This window comes from Cygnus olor, chromosome 4 (assembly GCF_009769625.2).
Source record: "Cygnus olor isolate bCygOlo1 chromosome 4, bCygOlo1.pri.v2, whole genome shotgun sequence".
Lineage (NCBI taxonomy): Eukaryota > Metazoa > Chordata > Aves > Anseriformes > Anatidae > Cygnus > Cygnus olor.
The window spans coordinates 48,611,506-48,630,786 of record NC_049172.1 but is presented as its reverse complement, the minus strand read 5'-3'; the positions used below and the strand labels follow the sequence as shown (position 1 = coordinate 48,630,786).

General features: G+C 38.4%; 1 protein-coding gene across 4 annotated transcripts in view; it reads left to right on the top strand.

Annotated features, from left to right (window-relative positions):
* Positions 1-27: 27 nt before the first annotated feature.
* Positions 28-19,281, top strand: part of TRMT9B (tRNA methyltransferase 9B (putative)) — a 117,768-nt gene continuing 98,514 nt past the window's right edge. Inside the window, exons 1-3 of one of the 4 annotated variants that reach the window (XM_040555251.1) lie at positions 33-89; positions 4,270-4,328; positions 5,674-5,724. The gene's annotated coding sequence lies outside the window, so the exon portion shown is untranslated. Of the gene's footprint in view, positions 90-121; positions 616-4,269; positions 4,329-5,673; positions 5,725-19,281 lie in introns of those variants that run through there. The other 3 variants (XM_040555250.1, XM_040555252.1, XM_040555253.1) reach the window with 3 other exon arrangements.

The following is a 19,281-nucleotide window of genomic DNA, read 5'->3' as shown; positions in this document are numbered from 1 at the left end:
AGGGGGAGGGAGGGGTTAAAAGCGCCCCGCGCGCGCCCGCCCGCTTTGTGCTTGCTACGAGGGCGGGGCCGGTGCCGCGCGGCCAGGGTGTGAGTCACGCGGGGGCGGGCTCGCGCGGGAAGGGCCCGGCTGGCGGTTGGGGAGCGCGCGCGCGGCCGTTAGCGCCCCTCAGCGCCCCGCCCCCCACCCCCCCGCCTGCCCTGGGGGGAGCCCTGGGCTGAGGGAGGGAGGGAGCGGGAGCGCCGTGGGCTGGGCTCCTGCGGGGGTGCTGGGGGGGGCACGGAGGGAGCTGAGCCGGGCAGGAAGGACCCATGGGGACCGGGGACAGGAGGTTCGGGGGTCCTGGGGGCTCTGCCCGCAGCCCCCCGGCGGCTGCTGCTCGCGGTGGTCCCTTCTGGGCACGGGTGTTAGGTCTTTTTGTCAGGATAAAAGCCGCAGGGTTAAGAAAAAGTTATTTGCGCTTGGGGTTTGTGTGTTTCCGTCTTTAATTGAGTGTCGCTGCCTCATCGTGTAACGCCCCGGCGGGATAGGGGCTGATGCTCTCGTTGTTTGCACCGCCGTGCTGTAACAGCCTGGCAGGGCAGCAAATGCTAGGCTTGCCAGGAGCAGAAAATAGTAAGTCCGGGGCTTTTGGGCATCTCCTTGGCCTAAACTAAGTCATCACTGCACTTTCATGGGGAAATGATTAGCTTTTTCAATTATACATCTTTCTCTAAAGAAAGCTTAAAGTCTGTTGCATAACTGCTATGCATTTGCAGTAGCTATGATGGTTTCTTCTTTCTCTCCTCGATTTATGACAATCCTCTAATTAAAAAAAAAAAAAAAATCTCAGACAGATGTAACAGTTCCTCTAAAACCTCCCAGGCAAGACTTCCACATCAGGAGAAGGAATTGTGAAAGGAACAAAGCTACGTTTGTCTTCAGCTGTATTTCATGTGTTACAGGCTGTAGGAGGACACTGAGGGCTGTTAAGTGTAGTGGCAAAGATGCCATGACCACAAACAACCAAATGCATCTGGAATTACAGCCAGGCGTTTTGTCTGAACTCATCCCCTCTAAAACCCATCCTTTGCATTTATAGTGCCTTTCAACTTCCTAAAGCCAAATAAAAAAAGATGATATTTGAACTATCAGGGAGGAGCATGCAGATATGTTACATGTGAAGAGATGAGTCTGAGTAATTATTCATTAAAAACAGTCAACATCAGTTAGGAAGTGACAGCTAAGGGAAGAGCAAAGTAAAAGAGGCTTGTAGCATGAGCTTGAACAGTGGTGGAATGAGGTAAAATGGTTTGAATTGTTATGAATGGTTTCAGTAGGTTACAGATTCTATTTTAGACATGGCAAGTATGAGCTGACAAAGTACCAGGGAGACAAGCAGAGATTTTGGACAGAAGTAAAACTCAAATTATTGTGAGCCATCACCAAAGAGAGCAGTAGTTTGTTTTTCCTTTCAGATTAGATTACCCACAGAAAAGGAAATAAAAGCAGGATAATGTTCAGGGGGTTGTGGAACTTCCTTGAAAAACTGGAGTTAGGATGATGAGATTGTCCTCTGCAGGAACAATTAAAAAGTAGAAACGAAACCCCTTTTCTTTCCACCATTGCCATGTCCAATGAATCTCTTAAAAGCTCATGCTGAAGTTAACATTCATACTGATGATTCAAACAATATTGTCAGATGCAACCAGCTATTTCTTTCAGAATTCCAAGTGTACAGGAATAAAGTACTCGTGGCTTTGCCAGCTGGGGTGTCTTGGAGCAGAAGAGTTGAGGTTTTTCCCATCATCCTTCATTTCAAAACAATTAAAAACAGTGAAAGAAGAGAGTTTTGATAGGGTGGATGACTGGTTGGATAGGGAGTCTGACATTTTATACTGTTCCCACCAGTTTTAGAAATCTATCTTTAATTAGTACCTTTCTTCAGAGCTTGCTCTTTGTGTGAGCAGTGCTTACTGTCAATGTAAGCACCTACTGTCTGCTAATGCTTATGATGCGTGCTGATCTCCACATTCATAGCCCTTGTTTCTCTTGGAAACTCAGGACTTCAAGCATCCAAAAATACTGTAGGTTTAGACAATGTGGTTTTTTTGCTTATGTATGTTCTGTGTCGTTGTAGAAAGACACTGAAGCATTTCATTAGATTAAAGATAAAGACTTCAAATATGTTCTTAAATATGTCAGTGGTGTGCTGCGGGCATATGCAGGTAGGGAAGCCTCTGGGTATCAAGTAATTTCAGAGCATGGCATGCTAGGGCTGGGCTCAAGATGTGTTAGGAGAAGTTCATAGAAAAGAATCCTGTATGTAAAATTAATCACTTTTGTAGCAGGAAATCCTTGAGACACGAGGCCTCTGAGGACAGATTTGACTGTATGTTCACCTTGTCCTAATTTTTCAGACATTCATTTTTGATCACTGTTGGAAGCAGGATACTGGGCCTAGTTGGACCTTGGTATTGCCCAGTGTGGTTATTCTTTCATCTTTAAGCTATAGTTGTTTCATCAATCATGGGTTTTGGTGCAGCACTTGACCCCAGCATATTTAACTAAACAAGAAAAAACTCAATTTTCTAATATTTCACTGTGTTACCATCAGGATATGATAGTTATGTAAGAGATTAGATAACACATACAGTTCCACCACTGCTTGATTATAAATAACACACACACAACAGTTTTTTTTACTGTTGTAGGGTCAGATAAACACTACATTAAAACACCACCACCACCAATCCCTGCAGTTGCAGTTTGCCTGGGCCTTTCTAAGGAAGACTCCAGGGATAGTCCTTCCCCTTCTGTTGTCTTTAGAGCAGTATTTTACAACTGCTTGGGCAAGCCTTGGTGGTCCTCATTCAGGCAAAGCATCGTGACCTCGGTACGGTGAGGTAGAAGTTCCTCATGCTTTTTAAGTTGGTGATCTGATGTTTCTGTAAGCAATTCCTTGTACAAAGAGTGTGCACAACCCAATTAAACACAAATTGACAAGGAAACAGTGTTTCAAATTGTATTTGACCATGCTTCAGGTAAATTATACAAAATTATCCTGATTCAGGATCTTCAGAAATAAACAGCAGTGTAAACAAAACGAAGCAAAAGCAATCCAGGCTGAGGGAACAGGGAGTGGCAGGCAGTGAACCTAAAAACTAATACCTGCATACTGGAAATCTGGAGCTAAGCCCCGTTTTTACAGCCTCTCTTGGCACGCATCCCAAGGAAAAGCAGCTAGCCCAAAGAAAGCAGTTATATTCTTTGAGAAATGTGTGGTGGCTTTCTGGCTGTTTTCCCCTCTTTCTTTAAAGGTAGCTAGCAAGCTGTCCAGCTGTTGTTGCTTTTTTGCCAAGATACATGCAGCAAAGGGAAAATAAAATACATTGGAGAAATATTAGATTAGGCAAATAATATTCGTTCTTTATTTTTAAAACTTACTGTCCCTAAGAACTAAATGTTCTAAGAAACTATTAATGCCTTTTCTTAAGAAAAAGAAAAAAAAAAGGTAAAGTGTATCTCAAACTATCTTTATAAAAACAAAAATCTTGAATGGCATAACTTTTGAAGACGTTATCCAGTGATGTTTGAGTCACTTCACTGTGGCTAAGGGGTAACGAAGACTCAGAATCCACTTGGTTTTGTTTTGTTTCAGTTTATTCTTTGTGCTTGGTAGACTTTTGGGGGCTTTAGTGGGGTAGCTCCAGCAGGCAGACTTCCATTGGAAAAATGTTCAGCATCACTGCAGGAAAACAAATACACAAGCCTTTGTTTTGGTAATAGTGTTGGGCAGAAGTTGGTTTTGAACACTTTTTTAGGTATGAGGTGACACAAAGACTCGCAGCTTGGTCTCAAAAGTTAGCTAAGGTGAGCTGCATGGGGCTCGGCTGCTGCTGCTGTCTCTGGCATTTTTATACAGTACTGCAGTGTGGGTTTGTCAAGGAATCTTAACTCCCTCTGAGGAAAGGAGCTGGGGATCCTCAGTACAGCTGCAATAGGTCCCTTACTAAATTATTTAATCACATATGCGATTGTGAATATAGAAAAGCAACTACACGTAGGATGAGTGGTTAACTACATGTTAGAGAGATAAGGATCTCTATTTTTTTTCAAAATAAAAGGGAGTTAAAACATTAAAGGATCTAAAATACTTAACAGATAAAGACAAAGAGAGAGAGCTTGTTTCTTGGCAAAAGCCAAGAAAAGACTTGCATACCCAAAGCGAGATGTAGGAAGAATTCAGGTGCCAAAGTCCACAAAGGTGATATAAGAACTCTCCCACAGCTCCTGCCTAATCCAGGAGATGCTTAAAATCAGAAGACTTGAATTTACATCTCTGCGGTGTAAGGATTTTACTTCTGTGCACAGTGTGTGGCGGCTTGAGTAGTGGAGCACCTATTTGCCATCCAGCCCATTACAGGCTTCCAGTTGTGTCCAAGTGGCTCTGCTCTGTCATTATTTTCAGGCCATGCCAAGCACACAATCGTACGCAGAGATTCTTAGTTTGGTGTACCTGAATGATGAGGAGATCGAATAACCTTTTAGTTAGCAACCTTTTAGATTACTGACATGAATTGGAAGATTCAGTTTGATTCTGCCCAAGAATATTAAAAACCATCTCTCCAAGTAATTTCTCTTAAAGGGTGACTGCATGAGTTTAAATTGTCTTGGGAGCATGAATTAGAGATGAAGATGTCACTCCTTGCTGAATGCCATATTCCTTGGGATAAATCTTGCACATCATTTCTGTCCCTGCATATACTGAGTTCTTTCCTTCACAGTAGCAACAGCTTTAACAGGAATGGAGCAGTCATCTTTGTTTGCAGTAGCCCTGTATCTTGTTGGGTAGGATCACTTTTCTGCCACATACTGATTTAAATCTTTTTGGTTTAATGGGGGCACAGAGCAACAATAGGTTGCTTTATGAGGTGTTTGTTTTCTTGCTTCCTTCTGTTACCCTGGCTATGATTTAACAGAATACAGCAAAACATTTCTTAAACAGGCTGGTAGTTGGATCATACTGTTAAGAGAGGACTCTGAGCTGTGAATTACAAGCACTCTGAGGCATCAGTGTCTTAGCCTAAGTTTCTAAGGATTTGTAACAATACTGCTGCATTTCTTGCAGACTAGCATTAGATGCTGTGATGCCTCAGGGTGGTACCAAACCTCATCATACATAACCATGTAGCATAGCTGGGTGTTTCATGTGGCGTTCTAGATCCTTTGTTGGGAAGGGGGAACGGAAAAATAGTTTGCAGTCACGTACTTTTTGTGTGCCAAGGTAACTCATTCCTTTGCTTGTACCAGCATTTAATGTATCCCCTTTGAAAATGATACACAGTTGTCACACTTAATACTGATGTGTTCAGCTATATATAGATACACATATATATATTGATATCAATTGCTGTTAATGAGTGGGGTTCAGTAATCTGATGAATATACTTCAGAATTGTGAAAATACATTGTCCTGAAGACACCGATTTGAGTCACTCATTGCCCTGTTCTCCCGTTTGTTGTTTTTTCCCCATGTTTGATTATGTAAGGTTGCGTATTCCAAAAGATAGCTGAATGTGCAGGACAACACACTTCTAAATGTGATCAATAAGGTTTTATTTTAAGCTTCTCCAGTTTAAAGAACTAATTTAGCTCCAGATGTGATATGAGTCATGTTTGTCTTCTCTTTAGGAAGAGAATCCTTGGACTGATGGGACTTCTTCCTTCTGTCATTGTTGCCTGGTAGGAGAGTCGCACAAAATCAACAGATTTACAAAATAGCTAAATATTCAGTGGAAAAGCTTATTTTTGTTCCTATTAATATACGTTGCAATGATTCAAATATCAATGCACTTATAACTTTAAATACTAAATTTAGAGAGAGGCAGAGCATTGAATAATCAGTTATATTGATTCCTGAAGTTAAAGTGCTCTAACAAAAGACTGTAACTAAAGAATGAACAAAAGGCAGAGTAGTTAAAGTAGTACTAAAAATGGTTTTACATTAACAAAGGAATACATTTAATAAAAATTGCTCACTAAGAGTTCAAGAAAAGCAAGTCAGACAGCATTTATTTTCAGTTTATCAGGGTGCTTCCTTTTAGGTGAAAGTTGCTGGCTAATGATTGTATTGCATATACTAAAGATTTTTTGTTTTCTGGATGTTAGGAGTTCACATCAAAGAAAAAGGACAAGATGGTTATTTGTAAAAAGAATGTAGAGCAAAGCTGTAGATAATGATTAGGGTTTGTGTTCTGTGCTACAATTTGATACTTAAACAACAGTTTATTCTGGTATCTGTTTAAATACTCTCTAATATGTTCCTTGTTCTCTCTCTCTAATATCCTTTGGTATCAAGATGGATGTTTTGCATCTACTTATGATCATTGTCTTAGATAAATTATATTGCATATATTTATTTTTGAATATATTTTGTCAAATAGGAGAGTACTGTTTTAATTTCTAATGATTATTGCTGTTCATTCTTACACAATTAAAGAAAAAACAACTTAGTCATTATATCATATTTGCATTAAAAATAAGCTAATATGGTAAAAACAAATCTTAAAACAAAGCAAAAGGACAGAAGAAAGCTTGACATACTTGATATCCAGCCTCTAGAAATAATCTTTCATTTTTGGGTAGTCATAAATAAATATGGAATTAAACTCAGAGTTTGTCAGTTAAAACTGATTCTAGGAAATTTTTAGATTATTGTATACTACTATAGAAATCAGAAAATACTTTGCAATCTACTCACAGTTGTACGTGGTGAAAAAAACACATTTTTGATTTGTTACTACTGTACTCAGGCTGGAATGAGGTATAATACTATCGACTTGGACTGTCAATACCTTTGCCTACAACCAGACAGTGTACATTGGTGCTGCTAGTACTACATAAGTTATTGAGTTTCCAGGTGTTTAATGATAAAGCCACTGGTCTGAAAATTGAAAAGGAGTTGACACAGCTACAAAACTTGGATTTACTTATTCTTCTTAGATTAACTCTTTAGGATCAGAGGAGCAACTGCTCCTTACTAGATATTTGTCAAGCATAGAGATTTATAGAATTTGCATGTATATCTGCTTTTCCTTTATCTAATGAGTGCTTCTCCTTCAGAGGTTTTGTAACACTGGGCAACTATTTCCAGTCAATGAGAACAGACAATATGTGAATCCTCCTCAAAGACTATGAGCAGTACTTGTTACTAAATGTAGTGTTATATGAAGAAAATGAGCTGGATGAAAAGGGATTACTTTGACCTTTATTATGGTGGCAGAAAACATTTATTCAATTAAATGGCCTAATTGGCAGCAATTTACCTCTTAACAGCAAGACAAATTTTGTAGTTTTTGGCCGTTTAATATCCCCTTTCTACTTTGGCTTGTAGCCTTTGCTATTACTTATGTCCTCCTTGCTTCTCGAAGGTGAGTAGCATCACACAGCACATTGTGCACTGTAAGCTGGGTTATCACACCCACATCTTTTCAGCCTTTTCCTACAAGCACAATGCAGGGAAAGTGCACTTTTATATCACTTCTGCCAAAGACAGCTGGTGGCAGGTTTGAATTCAGAGATCATTAGTGTTTTTTTTTCAGCAGAGTACTAGATCATAAAGGAGAGAAGTGCAGCAGTAAAAAGAATGAAGAGGTATATTACAGGTTTTCAAATACCTAAAATCGAACAGGACTGGGATTTTTCTCCCTGCTCCCCTGCAGAAGTAAATTTCTGTTTTCTTTGACTGTGCACTTTTGCAATGTTTCTTTTGGAGGGTTGATTTCATTTGCCATATGTGAATGGAGAAAATGAGAGAAAGCAAGCAAGTTTTTTTTAATAGGAATTTTAAAAGTTATATTCTTATTCTTCTAAAGTTTTGAGAGTCCAGTCCATGAAAACTTGGATCATTTAAGTACTTCTAGTTGACGCATGGGAAGGTCAGATTAGTTTACACAGATAAGTACTGCCTGAATGAAAATGATTTTCAGAATCACAAATTTTTCATCCTTGTGTATACAGATTTCAAAGAAGGTCCCACACTCTATCCAGGCAACAGTAATTAGCAGTAATGTCTCTATGCAAATGGTAATTAAGAAGGATCCTCAAATCCTTTTGAAAATGTTCGAATGCCAGTTAGTTACTTGGCTTAATATTTCATGGAATTAATTGTGTGTTAAAGTAACTGAATTAAAACAGTATCCCCAAGATGTGGATAGCTGTGTAATTTTGAATGAGTGATGAGATACACACTTGTTTTGCCTCTTGAAGCAATTTAAAGCCAAACAGTACGTTATCTCTATACAGCTCTTCCATCACTCAGTATTTCTAATGTACCTCTCCTAATATGGCATGCAAACAGGTTATCTTTGCTGTAGGTCATAAGAAGGGTAATATCTGGCTAATAGTATTTAATGTCTCTAACCCACGTAAATATTGTCATTCTGGTTTCATTAAATTAACTACATGTTTAATAGCAAATATATTCAGGTTTCAGTTATCTGGAAATAGCAAGGAAATTATCTGGAAAGAGCAAGGGCTTAGTTGGCCAAGTTGCATAGAAATATCTCAGATAGTGATGGTTTAAACAAGTCTTCATAAGACTTAATCGTAGCACACTGGTGTTCTCTCTATTCCTTCAGAGGACCAGGACACGCAGAATAAAAGAATTTTCCATCTCATTTAAAATGTACTATGGCTGATGCCTAGACAACAAGGAATCGACAATACATAAATATAGTACCGTAGCGATGAATGTAGGAACAGGATTGAGGTTTCAATCCTCCTGTAAAAACTGTTTTCAGTTAAAGCAGCTAAATACAGCCAAGTTCTCGCATTTGATCACCGTATTTCTTCCCTGTTCTACATTAGATTCTTTATTAGAGTATCAAAAAGCATGTTAAAATAGTTGTCTGAGCACTTAGGTAAATTACCATTGTTGTGCGTTTCATAAATGGATAAACTGAAGCTTGTAGAGATCAGCTGATTTTTATTTTTGATGCTACGCAGTAAATTTAGCAATAACACTTGATTCGAACTGCTGGCATATGCATTAAAAGGTAGAATCTCATGTCTGGCAGTGGAACTGTGCTGACACAGGACCTTACTGCATGCTCTGATTCCTCAGCTGAGGGAGAAAGTAAGCCAGCTAGGGCGGGTGTTGTTAGATCGCCTGAGTGCGCTACCTCACATCCAGTTCATTCCTGTTCTTCACTGAAGAGGTGAAAACCTGACAAGCTGTTGTCATCGTTTTCATTTGTGACACATTTACAGTGTCATCTCATTATGAAGTACTGGGTTGTGTTTTGCGGCTCTCAGTTGTGAAGATTTGACGTAGGGTTCATTCACTGTGTCAACTTTCATCATTCTTGTAATATTTCTTCTTCCCACTGGTACGGCTTTAACACCGATTCCCTGTCACAAATCCAAGCCAAAAGTCAACTATGTAGACTAGATGTAAGTACTAATTCTTAATTGTATAAATAAAAAGTGCAACATTTTCTTTATTTAAATATTTATTTAAAAATATTTTCTGAGGTGATGCCCTTATTACCTTGATAAAAATTGTGAGCAGAATACTCTGATATATACAGTACTGATGCCTGGGGCCTAACAGACTTTCAGAATTTGTAAGTTCACAGTATTAACAAAATTAATAGTCAGGTCACTAATTGATTCCAGGCGCAAAAGCAGCTTACACTGATTCTAGGGCTGATTATTATCTTAGGCAATATACCTAAATTAAGTAGACCATTTTGGTTATGTAAACCATAACACATCAGAATGAAAGGTTTCTGAAGAAGCTGTATGCTGATGTATAACAGTATATCAGAGTTGGCATGTCAAGGGTAGTAAAATGTGAGCAAAGAAGAAGGCAGCCTCCTGTCTTTTATCAGGATGGCTTTCTCACTGAGAAAAAGCTTACATTGTGAGAGAAATATCAGACATTTTAAGAGTGAAGTTTAGGTAGAATAAATCTTATTGGGAAGAGGGTGGAAACAAAAAGGAAGGATAGTTGTGTTTTATATTACATGATAAAAGGGATTCCTAAATATACTAGTGGGCCTGAGGCATCCCTCTTCTCACTGAAATCACCTCTTTCCAGATGACATAAAGCTGGCAAGTCACAGACATGGCTACTTTTCTGCTTGCTGGTGTCACCTGAAGCAAAATACAGGCTGTATTCAGATTGTACCAAAGCTCAGATTTCCCTGTGTCCACAGAGTTTTGGGAGCACAGTGGTACGTGGAAGGAATTTCTGATCCTTCCTCTCTTGCCTCAGAGGAATATGAATGATAACGTGCTGTAGTAAATCTGAAATAAGTCTCCAGTCTTTATAATGCTTCATTTTAAGCTGATGATAGATTTCCACAGATCTCAGTAGAAAGTCACAATGCTTTTATCAGTTCTTACTGCAAATCACAGTTTCTCCCCAGAATGACTATTTTAAAAAATCTCACTTCATGTAATAAATTATGACTACAGAATGATTGGTCATTGTTTTTAATAAGCATTTGTACAATGTCATTGTCTAGATTGTTTAGTCAGTTGATTTGTTTGAAAATTTTGTTTTTCTGAACACTGGGTTTTACCTTAGGTTCCTCTGTTGTTTCTACTGCATGCTTCATTCCTACAATTCCTATATAATTATCATAACTACTAAAATTAAAAAATATTGAATTGTGAATATGTATATACACACCTGTGAACAAAGTATTTACAGCCCTTCTAAAAACAGTTTTGCATTAGCTTTTGTAAGGCTTGGTGTTTTCTGAAACAAGTAGAGATAGTTTTAAATAAAGAGTAATGCATATTACTGAATGTAAAAAAAAAAAAAATCACTACTTTTGTCTGTGTTCCTAATTGTCTGTAAAAGTGGTAGTGTGCTTTTCCGCATTCCAAAAATTTCAATAGTTTATCTTCCCTGTGATCAACGTGCTGTGCAGGTCCTGTCTCAGAAAAAGTTATCTCATTTTGGTCACTTGAGCTATTATGGGCTTTTCTTACACGTAAACAGCTCAATTAATCATTTCTACTGTCAAGCAGGAAGGATGTTCGCATGAGAGTGCCTTGCTGCACTTTTAGATAAAGGCAAGGCCACACAGGTGGTGTAATCGCTGGTACCAGTGGGAGCTGCCTGTTGCAGTGAGCTGGCTAAGCTTGTCCGGCAGCCAAGGCATACGTGCAGCACAGCACAGGCCTAAAGGCCAGACTGCAGCACAGGGTAACTGCTCTGTGGATCGCCAACTCCTCACTGCACAGTGGATGTCTGGTCAGGATCACTGCAGTTTAATACATGTTAAAGGAAATAAATAGATGTTTAAAACTGTTTATAACATGTTTGAGCTTCCCTCCAAAGAAATCGGCATTAGTTTCATTTGTAAGCCTTACTGTGCATGCCTGCATTCCTGCTTTACTCTGTATTGCAAACTGCCAGCACTGCTCTATCAAATCATATGTATTGCTTTGAGAAGCTGCTGCTATTTCTTCTATAGTAGAGACACTATGCTGTAGTGGAACTACAAAATTCTGCTTACACCTTGGAGTTAGAGCAGGCCTTATTAAAAAGTCTCTGAAGATGTTCAAGAGCAGTTAAAAATTGTGAAGCAAATTTGTGATAGAAGTAAATTGATGGAAGGTGGCAGGTAGTGCTAAATGAAAATAGGAGGCTTTTTTTTTCCTAAAGCAATATTCAAAGTCTTGATTTTTTTTGTTGTTGTGCTTTCATCCCAAATAGAATAAAAGGTTTGTTTTTTTTTTTTTTACTTTTAAAGTTTAATTTTTCCCCACTCAGTGGAGATGGATACAAATGGACACACATGTATCCGTAAAATTAGAATTATTTTCTTTTTTTCTTTTTTTAAACAATCATACTTTGTTTTCATGTAAATTCATCTCTCAGCATTTTCCATTTTGGGTCAGTACCACATCGGAATTTTAGAGGGGCTTGATGTGCCCGTTCTGCTGTACAGGCTGCATTCTCTGGCCAGAAATTACTTCCCACGATGCTGAGGAAAACTCACAGATCTCCAGGCAGATGTTTTCCTGCAGACTTGGCTCTTAGAAGGAATGGAGGCTTGAATTCCAATTTAAATTGGTAAATGTGCTGACATGGAGATACATACATTCAGTGTTTAATAAATTAGTTTGAAACATTTCAGTTGAGATGAAGAAAACAAATTATAGTTTAAAATTGTTTAGTTTTCCCATTAGAAAACTGATATTTAACAAACTGCATTGTATATCAAAAACTCTTTCAAGCAAGGAACTGAAGTCAGCTCTATTTTCATGAAACTGATGGTCTAAGATTTTAAGCAGTTTTCTAATTACTTCCTATGATACTTAATGCATCCCATAAGCAATATATGTTTGGATGTAAAAGAACTGCACTTTTAGGAAAATGAAGATAAAGACAAATATGGAGACTACTGCCAACAATTCAAATAATTTACTGTAAGTTCAATAGTAATGTTTTTAAAAACTGCATTTTTTATTGATGGGATTTGGTTTTCAGTGGAATAGTGTCGTTATTGAAAATTACAAAAAATAACTTAATAACAGGGAAAATCATTTTAGACCTTTCATTCCATCATGAATTTTAATAAGTAACTGCAGCTATGCATTTCATTCCTTTTGGTCTGTTGTCAGAGTTTGAATTTCATGTGTACCACAGGATCGTTCCCCTTAAGTTGCATAATCCCCTTGGAAGGCAGCTGATCTCTGGGTCACCAAAGCTTTGTTGGTGTGGACGTGTCAGCCATTAGGCAAGAGTATAGAAACTTCTGTACTCATGCAGAGGAGCGTACCTGGGGTTGTACTTGCTTTTAAGTGATTGACTTTTGTCTTTGTGTTCCATCCTTTGGGAGCCTACAGTAGTGTTGTGTCGGGATCAAATGGAATGAGGTAGCAATTTTTGCTTTGTTTAGATCTTTTTGCTCTCCTCTTACCTCAGCTGGTATATCTGCACCAGTGCTAGAACAATGCAATGCCTGGTACAGCCACAAACTTCCAGTAGGTTTTATACTAGAGAAATTGCCACTGAAGACTGTCTTTGGGCATAGGCAAAGTAAGCAGATGCCAAGGATATGTCTGAGCCTGCTAGGAGCAGTTGCTGTCACTTCGGTCATAACCCCATGCAGCAGTATAGGCTTGGGGAAAAGTGGCTGGAAAGCTGCCCAGCAGAAAAGGACCTTGGGGCTCTGGTCAGCAGGTGGCTGAACATGAGCCAGCAGTGGCCCAGGTGGTCAGGAAGGCCGACAGCATCCTGGCCTGCATTAGCAGTAGTGTGGCCAGCAGGACTGGGGAAGGGATTGTCCCCTTGTTCATGCACTGGTGAGACCACACCTTAACTACTGTGTTCAGTTTGGGGCCCATCACTACAAGAAAGATACTGAGTTGATCGAGTGTGTGCAGAGAAGAGCAATGAAGCTGGTGAAGGGAATAGAAAATGAATTATGAGGAGTGACTGAGGGAACTGGGGTTGTTCAGTCTGGAGAAGAGGAGGCTGAGGGGAGACCTCCTTGCTCTCTACAGGTACCTGAAAGGAGGTTGCAGCAAGGTGGGTGTCAGTTTCTTTCCTCAGGTGACAAGTGATAGGACACAAGGAAACAACCCCAAGTTGTGCCAGGGAGGTTTAGATTGGACATTAGGAAGAATTTCTTCATGGAGAGGGTCGTCAAGCATTGAAACGGGCTGCCCAGGGCAGTGATGGAGTCCCCATCCCTGCAGGTATTTAAGAGAGCTGTGGACATTGCACTAAAGGACACAGTTTAGTGATGGGACTTGGTAGGTCAGGTTGGACTTGGTGATCTTGAAGGACTTTTCCAACCTAGACGATTATGTGATTCTGTGATCTGTGCTGGACTTGCACGACTATGTGCACCGTGCTTCCCCCTCCTCTTGCTGCTTTGCTAATGATAAGACAGGAAAGTGTTGGAGAGCACAAAACAATAGTTGCTAGAAGATTTGTCAGTGACTTCCCAGCCACTAATTTCATGCCCTCCTCTGTTTTCATCCTACTTAATGGATCATGCTGCTATACAAATAAAACTTTTTTTAGAAAAATTTGCTCTTGCTTTCTGTGCATAGCTCATTTCCTCACCCAGCCTCCATCCCTTCTGTATGACAAGCCCTTTCTGGAACTTCAAAAGATATAGAGACAATGATGGTGTTTTTGAGAGAAAAAAAAACTGCTTGCAGGATTAGTAGTAGGAAGTGCTTATGTAGGAGTATAGTAGGAATTTAAATTTGCTTTGACATGCTGGTGATTGATAGTGAATGATGTTTTGAATGATCTTCTGTACAGCTGAAGTAGAGTTACACTGGTGGGTTTGCAGCAGTGGAGATCTCCAGATATTCCCACAATGTATGTAACGTCACTGCAAAAAAAGTGACAGGACAGGAGGCACAGACTGAAATACTTAAACGTAAGAAAAATCTTTTACTTGCAAGGGTGATCATACCCTGGGACAGGTTGCCCAGAGTGGTTGTGTAGTCTCCATCCTTGAAAATAATAAAAACCTGAGTGGGCACGGCCTTGAGCAACCCGATGTAGTTGACACTCCTTTGAGCAGGGGGAGAGGACCAAATACCTCCAGTGGCACCTTCCAGTCTCAACAATTCTGTTGTTCTAAGAGGAGCATGCAGTAATCCTTTTTAAAGTGGAAGACTGCACACAAAGTAGTAATTCTGTAGTGTATTGTTCTGGCCTCCTGCAGTTTGTGGTTCAGAGCCTTCTTAATATATTCTGTTGTCACATTAGTGACCCTTAATTATTACAAGGGTTGTAAGTGTAAATTACACATGCAAAAAAAGACACCAAAAATCATTACTAATAAATAGCTCCAGTTGTGTAGTCAGTAAATAGAACAATTTTGAGTACCGATGAGACAGATTCTGGTTTCTTTGAAGTCTGTAGTTAAAACTTCCATTGACTTCAGGAGGGTAGGGATTTGAACCATTTAATTTTATGTCTGCTACAAAATATGAACTAAAGCAAATTGAATAGGCTAGTTGTATATTTAAGCATGTTATAAAAGCAAAATCTATGATAGTGGGAAGTTCATGTTACCGCTGCCTCCAAACATCAAGTATCTATCTCTGATCTGCTTTTTGCATGGTGTAGTAATTGCTGTGCACCAACTATGTGCATTACTTGCTGGCATGGTGATCCATCTGTTTGGCAGGAAGGAAGAGCTGTGAAGCTTCATTATTATTCTGTAGAAAGGCTTTTAAATGCGTAGAAGCAGCCTGGGAGTGCTCAGTTGAGGAATGGGCCCTCTTATATGACAAGCTGCACTTTGTACTTTGCTGTACAAATAAATTTCTTTTGATTTCTGATGTTTGGGAGTGGAAAATATTTTCTTGTTTGATAAATCAAACTGTTTGTTTCCAAAACAACCATTTAAATAATAGACTAAATATATTTGCTCACTAAAGGGATAGTTTCAAGAAAAGAAGATTAAAATTCTTGGAAAATCGGCAAGGCAGCTACAAGTGTCAGGTGATTGTATGGCCTTATGTAAGTGCAGTGTTTGGTGTCTAGCCAAGTATTTCTAAAACTTATAGGGCAACTTCTGTTCACATTCAGGCCAGCATAAATATTGAAAGCACTTCAAAAAATCAGAGAGCAGTGTTGGTCTCACTTTAGAGCTTCTTTTGGAAAAGAAAAAAGATCTGTATCAAAATAAATTTCTTTACTGCAGGGAATTCCTATGTGGGATGATATGGTTAAAACAGGGGCTTGCGAGAAATGAGTTTTATTCCTGCTGTTCCTGTAGGTCTTTTATATCGTATGGGACAAGCCAGCTTTGTGGCTCAGTTTGTCTTAACCATAACAAGTATATTGTGGTTATGTGTGTTTGATAAACAATACAGCATTGGAAGGGTGGTTAGTAGGTACATCTTGTATTTGCTGCACAGCTTGGAGATGTAGTGTATTAATTTTATATGCAAGTATCTCTGTTTTATGGAGAAAATCTCTTGGTGGAACTAACTGGGAAAAAGTCTCTGTAAATGTTTCTTTTTTTTTTTAATTTCTCCAGTGCCACTTTTTAAGTGAATACATCTTAAATAGGACATTTATTTGTATGGTATGGTAGATTTTTTTTTAATGAGTAATAATCTCTCAAAGACTGTTTTTCTTCCAAGGTAGTATCTGAAATGAAAACTATATTCCATAATATTATTCTTGCACATCCATTCTTTCTTACCTCCTGCTTGTTGTTGTTGTTTTTTCCAGTTTATATCACATTCCTTTTTCATTTCAGGTTTGAAACTTTAAACTTGGTGAGATACATAACACTATTGAATAATTCTCTTTGACTCATGCAAATCTTCAGGTATTTAGAATTAGAAAAGCAAGATAATACGTTAGTAGAACATTGCTTGAAGTGCTGAAGAAGCCTGGCTAAATGTGGTGAGTACTAATTAGGTAGAATTTTTCAGTCTGTCAGTCTTACGGATTCTTCTGATCACATACTGAACATACACAAACTAAGAGACTGGATATAGTGAATTCAAGAATTGCTTTCAGAATGATCGTTGTTTCAAAAGAGATTTGTGAACTGATGTTCAAACAGAAGCATAAGATGTTTCCAGATGACAGTAGATTGAAAGATGTCACAGAGGTCTCAGGAAAGGAAGTCAGAGTAGGTGAGAATGTATTTGGAAATGTGTTAGCCTTAACTCAAAGTAAAAATTTGGACATCAGAGAAGTACTGGAATGCCTGCTAAGCTTCATTCACTGTCCTCACTAGGCTTTTAGCACTGTAGTTGCCCACTAGGCAGCATCAGGTGAATCGCCATGAAAAACAAGCAAGACAACTCTTCTTGAAGGAAAGAATACAGAATATGAACCCTTGCCGAGACAATCCAAAGCCATCTGTACATTTTTCTGATGAATGGTGTTATCATATCTTTTTGTGCCAAATGAGTAAGCTATTTTCACCACATGTCTACTCATGTCTACTCCAGCACATGTTATATGGAAACTACTAAGCACAAATTTCAGGGTGATCTCTGAAATGTGAATTCATTCTGCCTGTTGGAAACCTATCCAGCAAGTTATGATTAGAGAGCTGATGCCGAAAGAAGTATAGGTCTTTGATGAATGACTGGGTCATCAAAACCCCACAGCTTTCCAGGAGCTTATAAAATTCAACTCTGTCCATCCCTGCCTAATTAGTAAGTATGTATTAGCAACCAGTATATCAATTACAAGGAGATATACAAGCTGAAAATGTATAATTAAGAAAAAAAAAATGATAGCAAGTAGAAGAATGTTATGCAAGAGCATTTCAGAGAAGAATTTGAAGAGAATAAAGAGAAGAATTAAGATGTTGAGGTATATCCCTAGTGTTTTATGAAAACCTTACAGTACATCTAACCTGCTTTCAGTAAGGGAAATAACCTTATTTGTGTTGTGTTTAAATAATATGAATATGTATTCTATACTTGTAGTAAGAAATCTTATATAATCTATAAAACATAAACATACTTTATCATAATAAAATAGTTATCATAGTTAAGCTGTCCCTCAAAGAAGGCAAAGTAAATTAGCAAAGCTATTTTATCTAATTTAATATTAGCTTTGCTCATATGGGTAAAGCCTAGAGCTAGGTATTCTCAAAAAGCATTTGCTACCTCAGATGTAGCAGCTTGTAAGTTTTGGCTCACTGAGTGAGCTCCTTTGTGCAATGGTTTCCCATATAAATAAGCCTATTCACAAATTTCCCTAAGGGCTGTAGAAAGCTAGAATGCATTATCCAGGAGTCCAAAGCCTCTGTGCAAAGGTACGCTTTCTGGCCATTCTTGCTTATGCCTTGATAATGTGGTTTCAGTGGAATAATTTTAGTACTAGACCAATGGCTGTCAGAGAAGCTCTGTGGGAAGAGAATAATCACAGAAAAACTTCAGCTTTTCATGTCAAATAAATGAAAGCTGTTTATGGCAACAAAATACATATAGAGTCACAGTTCACGTTATAAGATGAGTATATGGTGGAAACAAAGTGAGATGTTTGGCAAGAGTCCTTCCTGATTTTTGTGCTGTTTAGCTGTTTCTTGCTGCTTTAGCACAGCACTGGTTAGTACTGAATGCTTTCAAAACCAGAAGATATCAAATGGCATTAGCATATTCCCTCTTCATAACACTGGTAAGAGCAACATTAAACAATTCTGCCTTTACAAAGTAAAAAAAGTAAGATTTACCATGAAGAATACCTGTGTTTCAAAATGTATTTAAATTATATCACATATTACATAGAATGGTCCTGATAAAAAGACCGATGAGTACCAGAGTTATTTCTGTTGGCTTTAATAATTTTTGGATCATAAATCTCCCTATCTCAAAATATCCGAGGCACATTCCTTCAAATAAGAAATCTCCCTGTTCAACTCATACATTATTTGCTGTGAAGACTCCCATCGTACAGCGTTTAGCAATAGTGCAAAAGGACTTTCTGGAATTGTGTTGGTGTGACCTCAGTCTTTGAAGACATAGCTAGGACTTTGGTTATGCTTGTATCATATCAGTACATACTGGAAACTCTTGACTAAATTTTACACTTCATATTCATCTTGCATTTTGTATGTACCTTTCATCTCAAAATATACTTAGTAAATAATTTTTGAAGCACAGGAGGTTTTTTGCCTCCGCTCTTGGGTGGAAAAACCTGCTCTATGGCCACAGTGTGACTTGTTAGGACAGGAAGAGCAATGTCTAATTGATATTCCAGTGCAATGCCTTGAGAGGCAAAAAATAAATCTTTACATGAGATTCAATTCTTCGCATTGCAATGGACATCTCTTCCAAAAACTCATTAAAACTTATGGAAATTGTTAGAGCAAGAATTTTTCATATGAAGAATGCTGCTTTCTGAAATAGTATTCTAATAGAAATATCATTCTGATGCTAATTGAGTAGAGGATCAGAGATTACCTCATGAATTACTTATGTCCCTTCCTGCCACACCTTTCTTCACATGCTTGGTCCTTTAGTTGGGTATACAGTCAACTATTGAAGTCTGGGAAAAATAAGTAAGAAAATAAGGAGATTACAAGTTGTAAAGTTAAAATGTATAAAAAGTTTGAACAATTTGAAATTTAATCACATTTACAACAAATAAAGCTAGCAGACTTTTATTATTTCAGACTCACAATGCAGTGATTTGTGTCTTGGGGTGGAGAAACTTTTTACAAATATTTCCTGATACTATCTGTCAAACTGTTGAATGATTTACTGAGTGGTTTCAGGACTTGACTTTTATACAGTTATTTAGTATTATTATATCACTTTTTCAGC